The following is a 16,519-nucleotide window of genomic DNA, read 5'->3' on the forward strand; positions in this document are numbered from 1 at the left end:
TAGGCTCGCTACTTAACAGTAGAAGCCCCTGTGGCGGTCATTTTGGTGGTTTTTGGTTTTAAAATGTAATTTTCTCCAGTCGTGTAATACATATGGGGCTGTGCGTTCGTGTACCTTTCTGTCCGTATGTATTAAATATTCTCACAAAGCATGAAACGCAGGAGTGCAGAAATAAAGGAGATATATTACATTATACCTAAAGCCTCGAAAGCAGTCACATTGACGGCCACACATAAAACAGTTGTATTTTCATTATACAGAACGGTATTCTACTATATTATTTTTATTTACCAGACCGCAATGTGTTTAGCTATTGTCTATTGTTTTTTAATCAGCCTTTTGAAAGGCTGGCGCCTGCTTGCCAGCTGCGCTGCTTTGGTCAGTCAATTAGCATCGGAACTAGTGAAAATAAATACCAGAGACCGTGGAGTTTTACAAGGCAACAAAATATGAAATTGATGTTTGGATCAGATGGCAAGGAAATATTCAGTGAAAGCTGGCTCCCGAAGGTGGCCTGTTCAGGTGTTTTACAATGTATTGGACCTAGCAGCCATCAACTCCTTGGTACTTTACAAAGAATGCACAGAGTAGAATTTACCAAGGAGCGAATATATTTCACAGTTAGCACAGGAACTTTGCTAGAAGCATTTGGAACAAAGAGAAACTGCCAAGCGTGTACCCACAGCTGAAGCTGGCAACCCCGCTGAGAGCCGCAAGAGACGCCAATGCCAGGTTGGCAAGTGCAATAAAAATAAAACTTCGAACAGCTGTGCCCTGTGCAGAAAGGCGATGTGGAGAAGCGCATTATCTGTACTGATTGTGAACAGCCTTAGACTCAAGGTAAAGGAATACCATTTTGTTGAAAAAAAAGAAAAATAAATTGGGCTTTTTTTATAACTTCTTGTGCTGTGCGCTTCTGTAAAATGTTATCTTCTAAGTTTATTTATCTACGTTGTTCAGTTGCTTTTGCACATCTGATAATAAACCGTTGCTGTTGAATGGTTAACAATGTATTGCTATCGTTTCAGTTTTATAAATATGCATGTTGTAAACCGACGTCTGTTCAGATGTTTATTTACTTACATTTTCTTGTTTTGATTTGTAAAATAAATGTTCGTATATGTATGTGTGTCTATATATATATAAATATGCTTTGGTTTTTCAGAGGTTTATGAAACGTACTCAATTAAAAAAAAATAAAAAACTATTACATCCGACTGTTTCTCCGTTCGTTATACTATTTACAGTGCTTTGAATATAGTCGTCAGAAAGACTGCTGCGGGGCTTCCAGGTATGAGTATATCTCTGGTACTTCTAGTTTTAAACCTATTTTTTATTATTATTATTATTATTATTATTATTATTATTATTATTATTATTATTATTTGTTTATTTAGCAGACGCCTTTATCCAAGGCGACTTACAGAGACTAGGGTGTGTGAACTATGCATCAGCTGCAGAGTCACTTACAACTACGTCTCACCCGAAAGACGGCGCACAAGGAGGTTAAGTGACTTGCTCAGGGTCACACAGTGAGTCAGTGGCTGAGGTGGGATTTGAACCAGGGACCTCCGGGTTACAAGCCCTTTTCTTTAACCACTGGACCACACAGACTCCTTATGGCCTTTTTTATGCCTATTTTTATGGCCTGAAAACTAGTGATGTGAAGTTCGATTCTTTTACTGACTCGATTTGTTTGATTCAATCAGTTTAGTAAATCAATTCAACAGATTTGTTCTTCTGATTCACTAACATGAAATAAATAAATCTTGCTGAATTACTCGGTTATAAAAATTTGTTTGAACGGAAAAATCTTGTACCAAGGGCCATGTAAGTTAAGACTGTTCACCTGGTGTACGTGAACATGTCTATATAAATTGTATGTAGGCCAATATATTAAAATATACTACTTTACACAAAACACATTAACTAGAAGCCAGTTTCCTAGAACACTGACAAAAAAAAATCAATATCACAAATGTAATATAATGGAGGAAACAGAAGAGTATTTTACTTTCAATGGAAATCTCAAAACAGTAAAAAAAAAATATATATATATAATGCTAAAGCCAAGGGGACACAAGTCTACATGTTGCTAGAAAATGTAGAATGAAATCTGTTTCTCCTGCATTGTTGCTTCAAATTTCAGGGGACACTATTCTATAGTATGTAGAAATTTGATATAATGTTGATGGACAACACATAGAAAACAATACATTGATGCTATTTCCTATCAAAAAGTTTATTGGTGTTTTTTAGTGTCCACGTAATTTACCAGCATTTTTTTTCAATATAATAAAATAAACTATAAACTAATATATATATGATTGTATTAGTAATATTTACCATTACCCTCATCATTTTTGTTCTGAATTTGTTATTTGTGGCTTGAATGTTTTTCTGTTTTATTTGTGTAAATAACCATATAAATAAAACTAATTGTAAACTAAATTGTAATTGAGAGAAGTTTAACATAAACGTTCTAATGCTTCAGTATCGGTACAAGACCAGCTTTTTTTGTACTTTCTAATATTAGACTATAATGCCAACACAACATAATGTTTAAAACGGTTCATAATAGTAAATTGTTTTTTTCAAAGAATATAACAATAAGTGTGTCGACTTTAATGCCGCTCCACTAGATCTCGTGGCATTAACTGACAAATCCATCATTAACTACCAGAAATGGACAGATTAACACTTATTTACTTGCCTATACCACCTATAAAAGAAAAAAAAAAAAGGAAAAAAAAATCGATAAGGAGAGCCTCTCTCACAATATCCCACACCGGCTTTGAATTCATTTTTCTTTAGTATTTTTTTGCCAGCAAAGAAGCTAGTCACATGACTTTTTACATCATTTTCACTGGCTAATGTATTCCGTAATGTTGCTTCTACAAAATCAGCAGTCCTTTGATTCAGTTGCTTCCAACAATGTTGCTTGAAACTTGTAGCTTGCACGTCACTTTCTATAAAAAAGTAGCCCTTTCTACATTTTTCTTGCAACATGTAGACTAGTGCCCCCTCAGCTTAAGTCTCTATATTTAACTTGTAGTCCAAAATATAACGTTAACAGCACAAAAAAAGAAAAAAAGATACTGACAAGCTATGAAATGGGAAACATTACCACTTTGAAATGTACCTTTTTATGACTTCTGTGTCCAGACACTTGACTTATTTTCTGGCACACTTGATAACAATGCTCATTACGTGTTCTAATTCTTCAACTTTTCCACATAATGCGGTTGATGCAGAATCCAGGGTAAAAAATGGGTACTTCTGCATTTCTTTCTTTAGCACTCTGCTAGTAGCCAAGCCACTCTTTTGCTCAGTCATATATTGTGCACCCTCTGTTGTAATCCCACCAGTGTTAGTTTCTTCCAAGGTAATACTGCACATTCCATGGCTTCTTGAAGTTGAAAAAAGTCCTTTCGTTGAGACTCCATAGCTTCTTTAATTTCCAATAAACTCAAAATACGTTGCTTTGTGCAGCATATCATAGTGATGTTGTATGGTATAATCTTTCATAACTGCAACCGTTGCACTGCAAATCAGACATGTTTGCCTTGTCGACAATATTTTTTCACTGAATAATTATCATCTGGCTAACGATTTTGGAATCTTATGTGTTTCGCCTCCACTTTTCGCTTCCGTCACATCTCCAATTACTTTTTGACTACTGATTTTAAATTTTACAAAGTAAAATATAGTTTAAACAAGCCTTCGCTTCGCTATCCTAATCAAAATTACATGCGTGAGGAAATGGATCCTGTGTGATATTTGATTGGCTATTTCTACTACCTCTGTGAGCTGTGATTGGCTTAATGGAAATGTCACTCATACAATGCAGAATGATCATGTTGAATACGCGTGTTATATTAAAGAGGTGGGTTGTTATGAAGAAGAATTCCAAAACGAAATAGTACATCAATGCAATTTCATAAAGTAATGGGCGGGCCGCCAAAAATTGCCCCGTGGGCCGTATGTTTGACACCCCTGTTTTAGAGTATTAACTATTTATTTTAAACTATGTCATTCAGCTTTTACTGCAATCTACTTAATAAACTGCGATTTACACAAAAAATCCCTGCTAAAATTCAAGGGGAATTATATTAAATTTCCCAGAGGGCAGGTTTACAGGACGTGTGCTATTGATTGTACTCATATAGCACTGTCACCCCGATCCATGGAGCCTGCTCTGCAGGGTAGCAATGCCGACAAGGAAGAGAATTGAGGCTCATCAATCAATATTTCTCGAGTAAGCAGAACAAAAAGAAAAATACGCCATTGCACAGCATTACTTTTATTGTATATACATTAAAGGAGAAAGGAATACATGTTAAATTAAAAGGGAAGCAGTGCAGTTTCACTTGACATTGCCTCTGCCTGTCTCCTGCTGAGTGCTGTGTCTGTTGATCGCTCATTTTCGGTCAATGTAAGCCACCTCCACCTTCAGAATGAGCTACTGACCAAAAGATAAGTCAGGACTGCTGGGACTTTTGGTATCACGGGTAAGTCTCTGACATTATCGTGCACATTAAATTATCGCTCCCAATACATGTAGTGTGCACGGTATGGTATGTAAATTAGCCAGATACTGTGCACGTAAAATTAATGCATTCTCTGTTAGTAAATAGGACAGTAAATTTAGATTTATCGCGCTTTGTTAGGCTCACTACTTTACGAACGCTAACTCCAAATTGAGTGACCTTTAATAAACTAGATTGTAACTTTACAAGTTGTGGGGCTTGCTTTATTGGGTCAAAGTAGCTGATGTGTGTCAAAAGTCACATTGTTTACTAATTGGGCGCGTTAAGTAAGTGAGCAGCTCAGAGCGGCTCAGTAAAGAATCAACTTAACGACTCGCTCAGTTCCGCTCCCGCTGAGCCGCTCAGAGCGCTCCTGAGCATTTTTCATCAGTGATCCAGAGTGAGCGGACTGAATGGACACCTGCAGGAAAGAAGTGGAGATGACAGGCAGGATTGACAAATACGTTTGTCAAGAACGATGAACTGGTTTCGACTTATGAAGTTATGTATTAATTGGCTAAATAAGATGGTAAAAATTGTTGTTTTCGAATTTGTATCTTTTTTTTTAAATGTAGAGCTGTTTTATAGTTATTAATGTATTATTAATAGGCTTGTAGTATTAATATTATTCATAATTATCATTATAAATGTCGGTATTGCTGGTATTAAACACAGCCAGATATGAGGTTCAGTCCAAACAGAGCGCCGAACTCAGCGAGGTACAGCAGGGGACAGTAACTTCACACGGGGCCATTTTATCTACCATCACCTCAGAAACACAAACAAGCAAATAATTATTATTCACCATTTTTAAAAGTCGCTCAGCGTTCTCGTGGAGCAGAGCGTTAAGTCATTTAAATCTGCTTAGTGTGCTTTCTGAGCGCTCTCACTCTGAGCGGCTCACTTACTTAACGCGCCCAGTGTCTCATGCTTAGAATGTGCTATAATTTGAAATTTCTCAAAGTTCTATGACAGTTAATTCAAAGGTGGGAAGTAGCCTACTGAAAGAAGTTGATGCGGTTACTAAAACAGCTGTACCTCTTGATTGGGAGACGCCATTCCTGTTTTGATTTCATATTTGAATAGCTGAGAAGTAGAGGAAGATTTCATACCTTTTAAATTTGTCTAGCTTGTTGGGAAAGTGGCCAAAATTTCAGTTGTTTACAAAAAGTTAGAGAAAATTGAGTTGGTGCGGTTACTAAAACAGGTGTACCTCTTGATTGGTAAAAGTTATTTCTGTTTTGATTTCATATTTGAATAGCAGAGAAGTAGAGGAAGATGTCATACCTTTTAAATTTGTCTAGCTTGTTGGGAAAGTGGTCAAAATTTCAGTTGTTTACAAAAAGTTAGAGAAAATTTAGTTGATGCGGTTACTAAAACAGCTGTACCTCTTGATTGGTAAAAGTTATTTATGTTTTGATTTCAGATTTGAATAGCAGAGATTCCATATGCTCTAACTTTTTGTCTTACTTGTTGGGAAAGTGGTCAAAGTAGCTGATTTGTGTCAAAAGTTACATCGTTTACAGTAAATAGAATGTTGGAAGTCTGGGAGTTTTTAAACAATGGGGAGCTTTAGAATGTTGAAAAAAGTCCCATTAAAGTGAATGAAGATGGACAAAAAAGGACAAAAAGCTTAATAGTTTAAAAAGTATAAAAGATATCAAAAAGTTGTATACAAGCACATTATTCCAGACCGGTCTACACATTTTAAAGTTTGAACGGCGTTTGTAGCTTAAACGGTGCCAAAGAATAATAAGAAGAAGAAGTATGTCGAAGATTTAAAGTGGGGACTCTTGCTTCGCAAGCCCCACTATTGAGGCCCATGGAGTGAAATCATCAAAGAAGACTCTTTGCCACCCCCTAGTGGTTTGAAAGTGCTCACTTCCATAGGATATGAAGCACAGACGTATGGGGGAGAAATAATTCATTAAACAAAAGAAAATGCATTTATGATGTCAGTGTTTGGGTAAACTGAACCACAGTTTTACTTTTTGGTTGTAGAGCAGTAAAAATCAGCAATATTACTTCATGAACATATGTATGCATATGAAAGGTAATGAATACAAATAGTTAAATATATCTATAATTATTTTTTAAAATGACATCAAAAACATAAAAGTCTTCTGTTACTTTAGGTAAATATCTCCCATACAGTACATACATCCGCAATTGTTTAGCAGTCCATTTCTATCATCAGCATTCATCATTACCACTTCACTGCCTGTGTTGCTATTGTCAAGAATTTTCGCAACGTACTCTTTTTAATTATGTATATGCTCTGAGCACAGTCTCAAACTCAGGGGAGATGTTCAGGAGGACATAAAGATGTTTCTGACTCCTGTAAGTGGATCGTTCGTGCACTGGGCTTGCAACATATCCAGATGACTTTTTAATAATAAAGAAAACACCGTGTAACAATTATTATTTTTTTTTTTGTTCCTGGGTAGAAGGTGTTATTTCCTAATTGCTTATGCCTCAAAAGTATAGAAAATGGCTATTATTCCCCACAGACTTTGCTTTTGTGACCAGGACAGTGATATTTTGAAATTTACCTATTTTCCAGAACATTCCAGATAGATTCAGTGCTGAGTAAACTTGGAGTAACTTCTAGAACTTTCTAGAACTTTCCAGTAATATAAATAGTAGTATAAATACAGGGGCCTTAAGCCCACCAGTTCAGTTTAGTTCCAGGTGTCTAAGTGGATACATATCTGCATTTTTCTGAGATGGCATCAAGAGGCTGCAAGCATCCGGCAGACGCATTTTGCTATGTCTGCGGCCAATTTATTAAGACAACAGCGAAAAAGTACTCCGTGGAAGCATCTGCTAAGATGTGTGAGGCCTACAAGGCATATTTCGGCATGCCTGTCGGGGATCAAGACAAACCCTGGGCACCTCATTTCACCTGCGAGCACTGCAAAAAAACTCTGGAAGGTAAGATGGACAATTGTTGCTCGGAATTTTCTGTTATAAAATTTGTTAAAATTTTTAAAATTGTAAAAGTTTTTAATTTTAAAATGTTTTACAATTGTCAATGTTATTGAAAAAATATATCATATATGAAAAATGTTGCGAGAATCTCTTACACATTAGTCATGGGTAAAATAAATGTATTTTTGTAGGATGGTACAGAGGGGAAAAGAGAGCCATGAAGTTCGCTATCCCAAGAATTTGGCGGGAACCCACTGACCACTCAAGCAACTGCTACTTCTGCATGGTGGACCCTTCCAAACGTCGGACTGGCAAGAATGCACCTGCTATCACGTATCCGGACCTTCCTTCATCCATCGCCCCGGTGCCACACTGCCATGAGCTCCCCGTACCCACTCCTCCGGAGAGAGAGCAGCCGTCTTTAGAAGAGAGCAGCAAGTCAGAGAGCGAGGAAGACGTTGTAGATCCAGATGACAATTTCAGAGGTGGAGCTGAGGAGAGAAACCCATACTACCCCAACCAAAAAGACCTCAACGACTTGATTAGAGATCTTGGTCTCACCAAGTCCAATGCCGAGCTTTTGACGTCTAGGCTCAAGCAGTGGAACTTGTTGGATGAAAGTGTGCAAGTCGCAGATCAGAGGAAGCGTCACCAACCTTTTTCCAGCTTCTTCACCCGTCAAGATGGGCTCTGCTTCTGCCACAATGTGACCAGTCTGTTCGAGGCAATCGGAATCGCCTGTAACCAGAATGAGTGGTGCCTCTTCATTGACAGCTCATCCAGGAGCCTCAAAGCCGTGCTGCTCCATAATGGTAACAAGTACCCGTCTCTTCCCCTGGCTCACTCGGTGCACCTCAAAGAGGATTACAACAGCATCAAGACCTTGCTGGAAGTATGATGAGTATGGCTGGGAGGTCATATGAGACTTCAAAATGGTGGCATTTCTGATGGGTCTCCAAGGCGGTTTTACCAAGTTTCCCTGCTATCTTTGCCTTTGGGACAGCAGGGACACCAAGGCGCACTACCACAGGCGGGACTGGCCACAGCGGACCGAGTTCTCTGTGGGGAGGAACAACGTCAAGTGGGAGCCACTGGTGAACCCCCGGAAGATGCTGATGCCACCACTGCACATCAAATTGGGCCTTATGAAACAATTTGTCAGAGCTCTAGATAAGGAGTCGGCAGCCTTCAAGTACCTTCAAGACTTCTTCCCTAAGCTGTCTGAGGCAAAGGTCAAAGCCGGTGTCTTCGTCGGACCACAGATAAAGAAGATCCTGGAGTGCAATGAATTCCCCAAGAAGCTCACTAGTAAGGAGAAAGCGGCTTGGAACAGCTTTGTCGCAGTGGTTCGGGGCTTCCTGGGCAATCACAAGGCCGAAAACTATGTGGAGCTGGTTGAGACTCTGGTGAAGAACTACGGCACAATGGGCTGTAGGATGTCCCTCAAAGTCCATATCCTTGATGCTCATCTTGATAAATTCAAGGAGAACATGGGAGCGTACTCGGAGGAGCAAGGCGAGCGCTTCCACCAGGATATACTGGACTTTGAACGCCGCTACCAAGGACAGTATAACGAGAACATGATGGGAGACTACATTTGGGGGCTGATTCGTGAAAGTGATTTACAGTATAATCGTAAATCTCGAAAAACTACTCACTTCTAATTCTTTTGTAGTCATTTTTGTATTACTTTAGTATAAATACATGTTAAATTTGGATTCATATGTTGTTTTTTTCTGACTTTATGTGAACGAAAAGACACAAATTCGCCCGTTTTCTCACTGGAAATAGGTAAATTTCAAAATTGTGTTACATAGACTCATTTAATTTGAAGTTTTAACGAATCAGAGCAGTAGTAGTGCTCTTTTCGGTTTATTAAATGCTTATGTTAAAAATAGGATTGGTTGGTTGCACAGACCACCGTAAATTCCAAGTAATAAGCATTACAGGCAAGCCGGTGCCTTTACAGGTTTAACAGCATTAATACTTCAATATAGTAATTTAGCTCTTAGGCTATGCATGCATAAAGCTAAAAACGCCCACCGCTAAATTCTAGAACATTCAATATATATATATATATATATATATATATATTATATATATATATATATATATATATATATATATATATATATATATATATATATATATATATACATATATATATATATATATATATATATATATATATATATATATATATATATATATCACTCTCTTAAGACTAAAACATAATTTCTATACCTTATAGCAATGCATCAATATAAAAGAGATATTAAATTCAAATATATGCTTACCTTCCAGTATATGGAAGTGTAGTGTAGGATATATTGAAAAATAAGAACTGTCTTCAAAAGGCAGAGACTTGTGAATACGACCAAACAGCAATCAGATTTTCATAGATCTTCAGAGCATGGACCACACAACTTGTAGTGAGCAAGTCGCGCGATACTTGACTGGGGTTTTACCTTGGTTTGTATAGGTTTTTCCCGCCATTGAATACATCAGGAGTCCCAATTAAATCTAATCATCACTCGGCCTTAACATTTCTTATCTTTAAGTTAATTATACATTCTAGAAGGATCTGGTCAACTCCTTTTTCAAAACTGATTGGATATAACTTCTTGCCAAAAAATATTGGAACATGATTTCATCGCTCTCTTTTTTCAACTCCTCCTTTTTCAAAAAAGTCAGGTGGACCAAAGTTCACAGAATCCTTGCTATAATATAATACAAGTATATGTGTATATATGAGAGATGTTTTTAATATGTAACACCAGCTCTATTTGATTATGTTAAGCTGGGTCAAAAAATATATGTCCCTCTTAGCCGCATATTATGTTAGCTTTTCAGTGTGTTGTCAATGGGTCAGTTTAACTCCATATACAAATGTGTGTTAACAAAGTATTTGACAAAGATTGCCTTTGAATAAGCATACAGTGGTCAGTTCAATTAGTTTCAGTTAAATTCAAGTTATAATGAAACAGGAGGTCCCCGGTTCAAATCCCACCTCAGCCACTGACTCATTGTGTGACCTTGAGCAAGTCACTTAACCTCCTTGTGCTCTGTCTTTTCGGGTGAGACGTAATTGTAAGGGACTCTGCAGCTGATGCATTGTTCACACACCCTAGTCTCTGTAAGTCGCCTTGGATAAAGGCACCCTGTTTTCTTGCCAAAACGATGTTTTGATTAATATGAAACACCATTGTAAGCACTTCTCCAAATTCACCGCATTAAATCAGTTTTCTCCCAAAAAAGTCGCTACTTATTTGATAAGAACTGTGACTGGACACAACTCCCCTAATTCGTGGAATGCTCCCTTCTACTACGAGGTTTTCTTATTATAGAAAGACCTTGGATTCAAAACTGTGGACTACAAGTAAATCTCACTTTGACTGCCAAAAAGAACCTTCCATATTTAGCATCGCTCTGCATGCAGGCAGATAACGGCAAGGCTATTTTTCAGTAGTTTTTTTGTGTACTAAAATGAATACAGTTTGCACTTTATTTGTCTAATATTCCAACCTAACAGTTCCTGTTTTTATTGCAGTAAAAACTTTATATAAACTAAACATTTATATTCTTTAATTTAATGGATGTAATTTAATGTAATGTCTAAAAGATTTTTGGTTTAGTTGGAGAAACTGAACTAATTCATAAATTGATTAAATTAAATGCTCGCTCCTGCTTTTACAGTCTATTTGTATTACAGTAGAGCCGTAACCAAACAAAAACATACGGCGCTCGTCGTCATTTACACAACAATATACAAATAGATAATACACCAAAAGACACAGCTTTTGGTGTCTTTTAAATACAATTAAATCATAAAACAAACAAACACAAAACAATAAGTCTGCACAGGGGCGGAGGGGGAAACCCTGTTCTAAAAATAAATAAATAAATAATACGTACAGGGCTGCTCGCCCTGTTACAGGCACAGACACCATTAACACTTGTTCAGTTTTCTTAGTTCAAAGCATTGTAACCTGTTCATAATTTGCTGCAATATTATTTATGCTGGTTTTATATTCTTTAAAACACAGTACAATTGTTACAATATTCTTACAGTGTCAGTTAGTACTGAACTTCTTTAGTTTTTAACTGTAATATGTTCTTTCAACAATAATACTGTTATTTGTAGTTTAACTTTAAATGATTTTATAACATGTATTTCTAATTCAGTTACTTCAGTATAACAGTTGCTAATATTATTTTACTAAATTAAGTCTAACCCCTTTCTCTGTTCATACAAAATCCAGTTGAAGCAGATTTTAATCGTAGCCAATTTTTGGTGTTGATTAGTATGAGACACTACCGTAAGCATTTTCTAATACTCCTACCTTCTGTTATCCGAAAGTAATGAAAGTAAAGTAACTAAATAAATTGGCTATTTTTTCTCATAAAACTGGAATGCGCTAACAAGGCCTTATGATAAGAGCCTGCCGAGTTTGACTCCTTTGACACAACAACTATCCATTGTTTTCTACTGAGTTTACAGATCTTTTTGAAAGGAACATATACAGCATTATTATAATTATTGACAAAGAGTATATCATATTATTTCAATCAATGCAGGTTAGTTTAAATCATCCAATAACTCAGCACATTCCCAACAGGATTCAAACTCTGTGCCAGGCTCAGCTCGGACTGGTTCTGCGAACCAAAGTCATTACGGTATTTGTTGCAGTTTCACAAATGTTCAATTTGTTTCCCAAAAATCGGCCTGCTTCCAGTAGCTGTGACAGTCTTGGGTCAGTTTCTGCTCTCAGTGAGTCAGTTTCTGCTCACAGGTGTGGGTGACAGTCTTTAAAAGCCTGATAGCTGCAAAAACTTCAATCTTGTTAGCTGGGCTCCCATCTCTACATTTTCATTCCCATCATTAGTGTTAAGACTTCAAATAAATTAAACTGTTTCTATCAAAGAGTCAGACATCTTGGCTGCATATACCTTTCACTCCAAAAAGGTCACTCTGTGACACTATTGTAACCAGTACATAGCATACTATTAATCCTACACCAAAGATCCTGATCCAGTGCCACGTTTTCACTGCAGCCACTATTGTTTAGAGTGTACGAATATGTAGTTTTATTTTAGAATGCGTGCCAACCCTGAGTTAAATGCACTGATGGACTCTAGAGGGGAGATGAATGATGAACCGAGTCATCTTTTGATTATTTTCTTTCATTTTCTGTTATATAGAGGGAAATAAATGTCGCCTCCTTCCAGCATTTGCTTTCCAGCAGTCTTCTTTTTAACAAATCATTCAGTAACATCAACACAACGCAGATATAAGATAGCCGGAGTGCGAGTGCAGGCAGGGAAAAAGGACGCAGGTTCCAGCTCTTACTACCCAAAGACACACACACAGACCGGTTACACTATGATAAAAAGTTTCAGAAATACTTTCCCTTCCAGCCTCAAAAGAATAAGCCATCTGCGATGTTTCACTGAATGACACGTGGGACAATCCGAATGTGATCCAACAACACTAGAATAACACAACTGATCGTGGCATGATGCTGTGTCACGATATCAACTACAACAGGACCATGAAATTAGCCATTGCCTGCTATAGCAAGTGGTTTCTAACACCACAGAAACACAGGCAGCAGCATTGCTTGGTTTACAAATCGCAGGAGGAAGGATGCAACAACTAAGTTTACATGTAGGGCCTGGAGAGTTTACAGAGGAATTTGGCCAGGGAAAAGGGATGCTTTCGCTTATTACAAGATACAGCTAATCAAACTTGGTGCGGAGAAAGGGATTAACTAAATGAAGATATTATCATTAGTAGGTCTGTCGCAGTTAAGCAATGTGCACTGGGCACATTCATTAATTGAGGAAGTTCTGGGAGCTATATTTGCTGCTATCACACAAGGAACAGAAGAAACAGAAAAAAGTCCCTTTTTTAGACTGCCGGAGAAATTCTCAGAGACGATTTGTCATATTCTCTTGTATGGAAGCAGCGTAGGTGTAATGGGACCATTTTCATCCCTGTCACTCGCCCACAATAGTGGTGCTGGGCTCTAGGTAACTAATTAGAAGGGAAGCAACGAGCTGTAAAAAAAAAAAAAAAAAAAAAAAAAAAAAAAGAAGAGGATCCTTCCCCCACAAAATTTCCATAAAATTTGAGAGAAAGAAAACAAACAGTCCTTATCCCAAGCACTAGCTGTATTCTAAATAATAACTAAATAATAGCTGTATTAAAAATAACTAAATAATAAACAAATAATGTTAACATCTAGCACTTGATTTTAGATATTGCTTTTGAAGTTAAAGAGAGGATAACAAAACATAAAATATATTTCTTTAAACCAATGATTGAAAATAAAATAACATAAAAAAAAAGATTATATTCATTGTAATACTAGATAATATACATTATTTAATTACCGAAAAATAAAAACTAGAGCAGAATCATTTGTAGGAAAAAAAATAAGTTCTCTCTTAGCAATTGTATCAGACTTGGGGGTAGGTGTACTAAGGTGGGCCAGTCGCAGCACAAACATACCGCAATTTGACACGTTATGATACTTAACAGGACAGTCAATTCTCGTTAATACGAATTTCAAAGGACCAGCAACAAATTTTGCATTATACCACTAATTCGTATTATCATTAGTAGCCTATAAGACAAATGTATACTGTCAGTTTTTATTTAAGTTAGTCAGTGGTGCAGTGCTAAATTGTGCACAATTACAAACCACCTGCACATTAATAGAATAGGTGTGTTTCCTATTCCTATACAGATGCTCAGAATAAGCTGGAGGGGTTAGCAGCACATGTGTGCAGTCTATTGCTCCCAACACGTTAGGGAAACCAGAAATGTCATAGAAATTTGTTTTCATGGCTTGAAAGTACACCCTGCTTTTAGAGAAACATAGGTATTTGGCTGTTTGCCTCAAAAATGCATTGAGCTTAACTGGCAACGCACAAGAAAAAGCAGACTGGGAAATGCCAGCAACAATTGCAACTGTTTAAAACATGCTTTCAAAAGCTCTTAACAAATTGATGCACTGTAAGTGTCGCAATTGTCTGCAGCTTTCGTACATCTCATTATAATATTTGAGAACCCTAATTTTCTCTGCCCCCTTTTTGCAAGTTTATGCAGGAACGCCCATAATTACATATTCATCTATGCTTGAACTGCAAACAGATACTGCTGCCGCAAAGAAAGCATTCCCATTGCTAAAGCTGAATACTTTTTACTTTTTACTGACATAAAGGTCGATTTCACCCATGCTCTGCTTGAATTGAATAAATAAAAGATTAAAAAAACAACGGTAAATTATTTCAAAAATAAACGTCGATATTAATTGTCGATTTGGCAAAAAAATAAAAATCGAATAATAGCAAGCCTATGAATAACTATAGGCCAATCTCCAACCTACCATTCTTAGATAAGGTTCTAGAGTTGTTGCAATTCAATTACAACAATGTCTAACTCTTAATGGTATATTCGAGAAGTTTCAGTCTGGTTTTTGTGCAGCAAATAGCACCGAGACAGCCCTTGTCAGAGTTGTGAACGAGCTGTTGATAAGCTCTGACTCAGGCTTTCCATCAGTATTAATTCTTCTTGATCTAAGTGCTGCCTTTGATACCGTAGACTTTTCCATCCTACTGAATCGTCTTGAAAGCACAGTAGAACTGTATGGCCTTGTACTATCCTGGTTCAAATCTTATCTTTCTGATAGGTTTCAGTTTGTCTCTATTGAGGAGGTAAAATCGGCATTATCAGAAGGTCCCTTGCTGTTTTCATTACATATGCTACAGTTAGGTGACATTATCCGCAGACACGGAGTGAACTTCCATTTGCTATGCTGATGATACCCAGCTATATTTGTCCCTAAAGCCAGGAATTTCTTCTGCCTGGGTGTTATTAGCTACTTGCCTTACAGACATCAAGCATTGGATGTCACAGAATTTTCTAATGTTGAATTCAGATAAAACAGAGGTTATGCTAGTGGGATCACAGAATCAACTAAAAGGAAATGTGGGATTACATGAGCTTCACCCTTGCAGTCTCTCATCAAAACTTAAACTAGAAATTAAGAGTTTGGGGGTCATCTTTGATCTTGATCTCTCATTGGAGACTCATATTAGGGAAGTATCTTTTTACCATTTGAAAAATATAGCCAAACTTTAGACCATTTATTTCCGTATCTGATGCCGAGGGACTAATGCATGCCTTTGCTTCATCTAGAACTGATTATTGTAATGCACTTTTTTTCTGTTGTCCCAAAACGTGTGGTATCCCACTTACAGCTTGTTCAGAATACTGCTGCTAGAATTCTGACTAAAACCAGGAAAAGTGGACATAATGTATAATTCTGTGATCCCATTCATTCAAGTTTCACTGCGACTGCTGTTTCATAATCAAACTGCATGCATATATTTCCTGTATAATCCAAGAGTTTTCTTATTTATAGATTTTTGTCCATAATAGAAAGAACATAAATTTGACACAAAGGTTAAACGCACCATTGGTTAGTATTTTAAATAGAACTGAGTTGTAAATATTGAATGGATGTGAGTCATTCTCCCAGCAGTATTTAGGTACAAAGTCTAGATGATTCACTTTTCTCCACCCATGGGCTGCAGGCTGAGAGAAAGCATCAATCAACCTTAACTTAATTGCTATTCCAATAAACAGAATTCTGTATCAACCATAATTTTCATTATTTTAAAACGTCCCACACGTTACAATAAATCTGCTGTAAGAGACACTGAAATAAGATTTTTTTTAGGATACATTTGTGGAATGGAGCCAATGTATCCGAAAAAATCATGAGGCAAAAAAATCAAAGCGCAATACACATTGTTCTATTAAGCAGGGCTCATGATTTCATGGGTTAATCCAATAACGCCTCTGGCTTTTACCACTGAAAAGGATCTTTTTTCTTTTTTTTTTAATTTACGTATTAATAAGAACACATACTAAAGTAAAGAGGAACATAACATATAACTCGAAAACCTGAAAATCATAAACAATCAACTCAGCAAGAGTGGGATCTGAACTTGCCAAAGAGATGGGTCAATGCATGAGATAATGTAAA

At 36.9% G+C, this 16,519-nt stretch overlaps 1 protein-coding gene across 4 annotated transcripts in view; it reads right to left on the bottom strand.

Moving 5' to 3' along the window:
* Positions 1-16,519, bottom strand: part of LOC117394471 (zinc finger protein 40) — a 114,331-nt gene that overhangs the window by 7,031 nt on the left and 90,781 nt on the right. The window lies entirely within an intron of this gene.

The sequence above is a fragment of the Acipenser ruthenus genome, chromosome 3 (assembly GCF_902713425.1).
Source record: "Acipenser ruthenus chromosome 3, fAciRut3.2 maternal haplotype, whole genome shotgun sequence".
NCBI lineage: Eukaryota > Metazoa > Chordata > Actinopteri > Acipenseriformes > Acipenseridae > Acipenser > Acipenser ruthenus.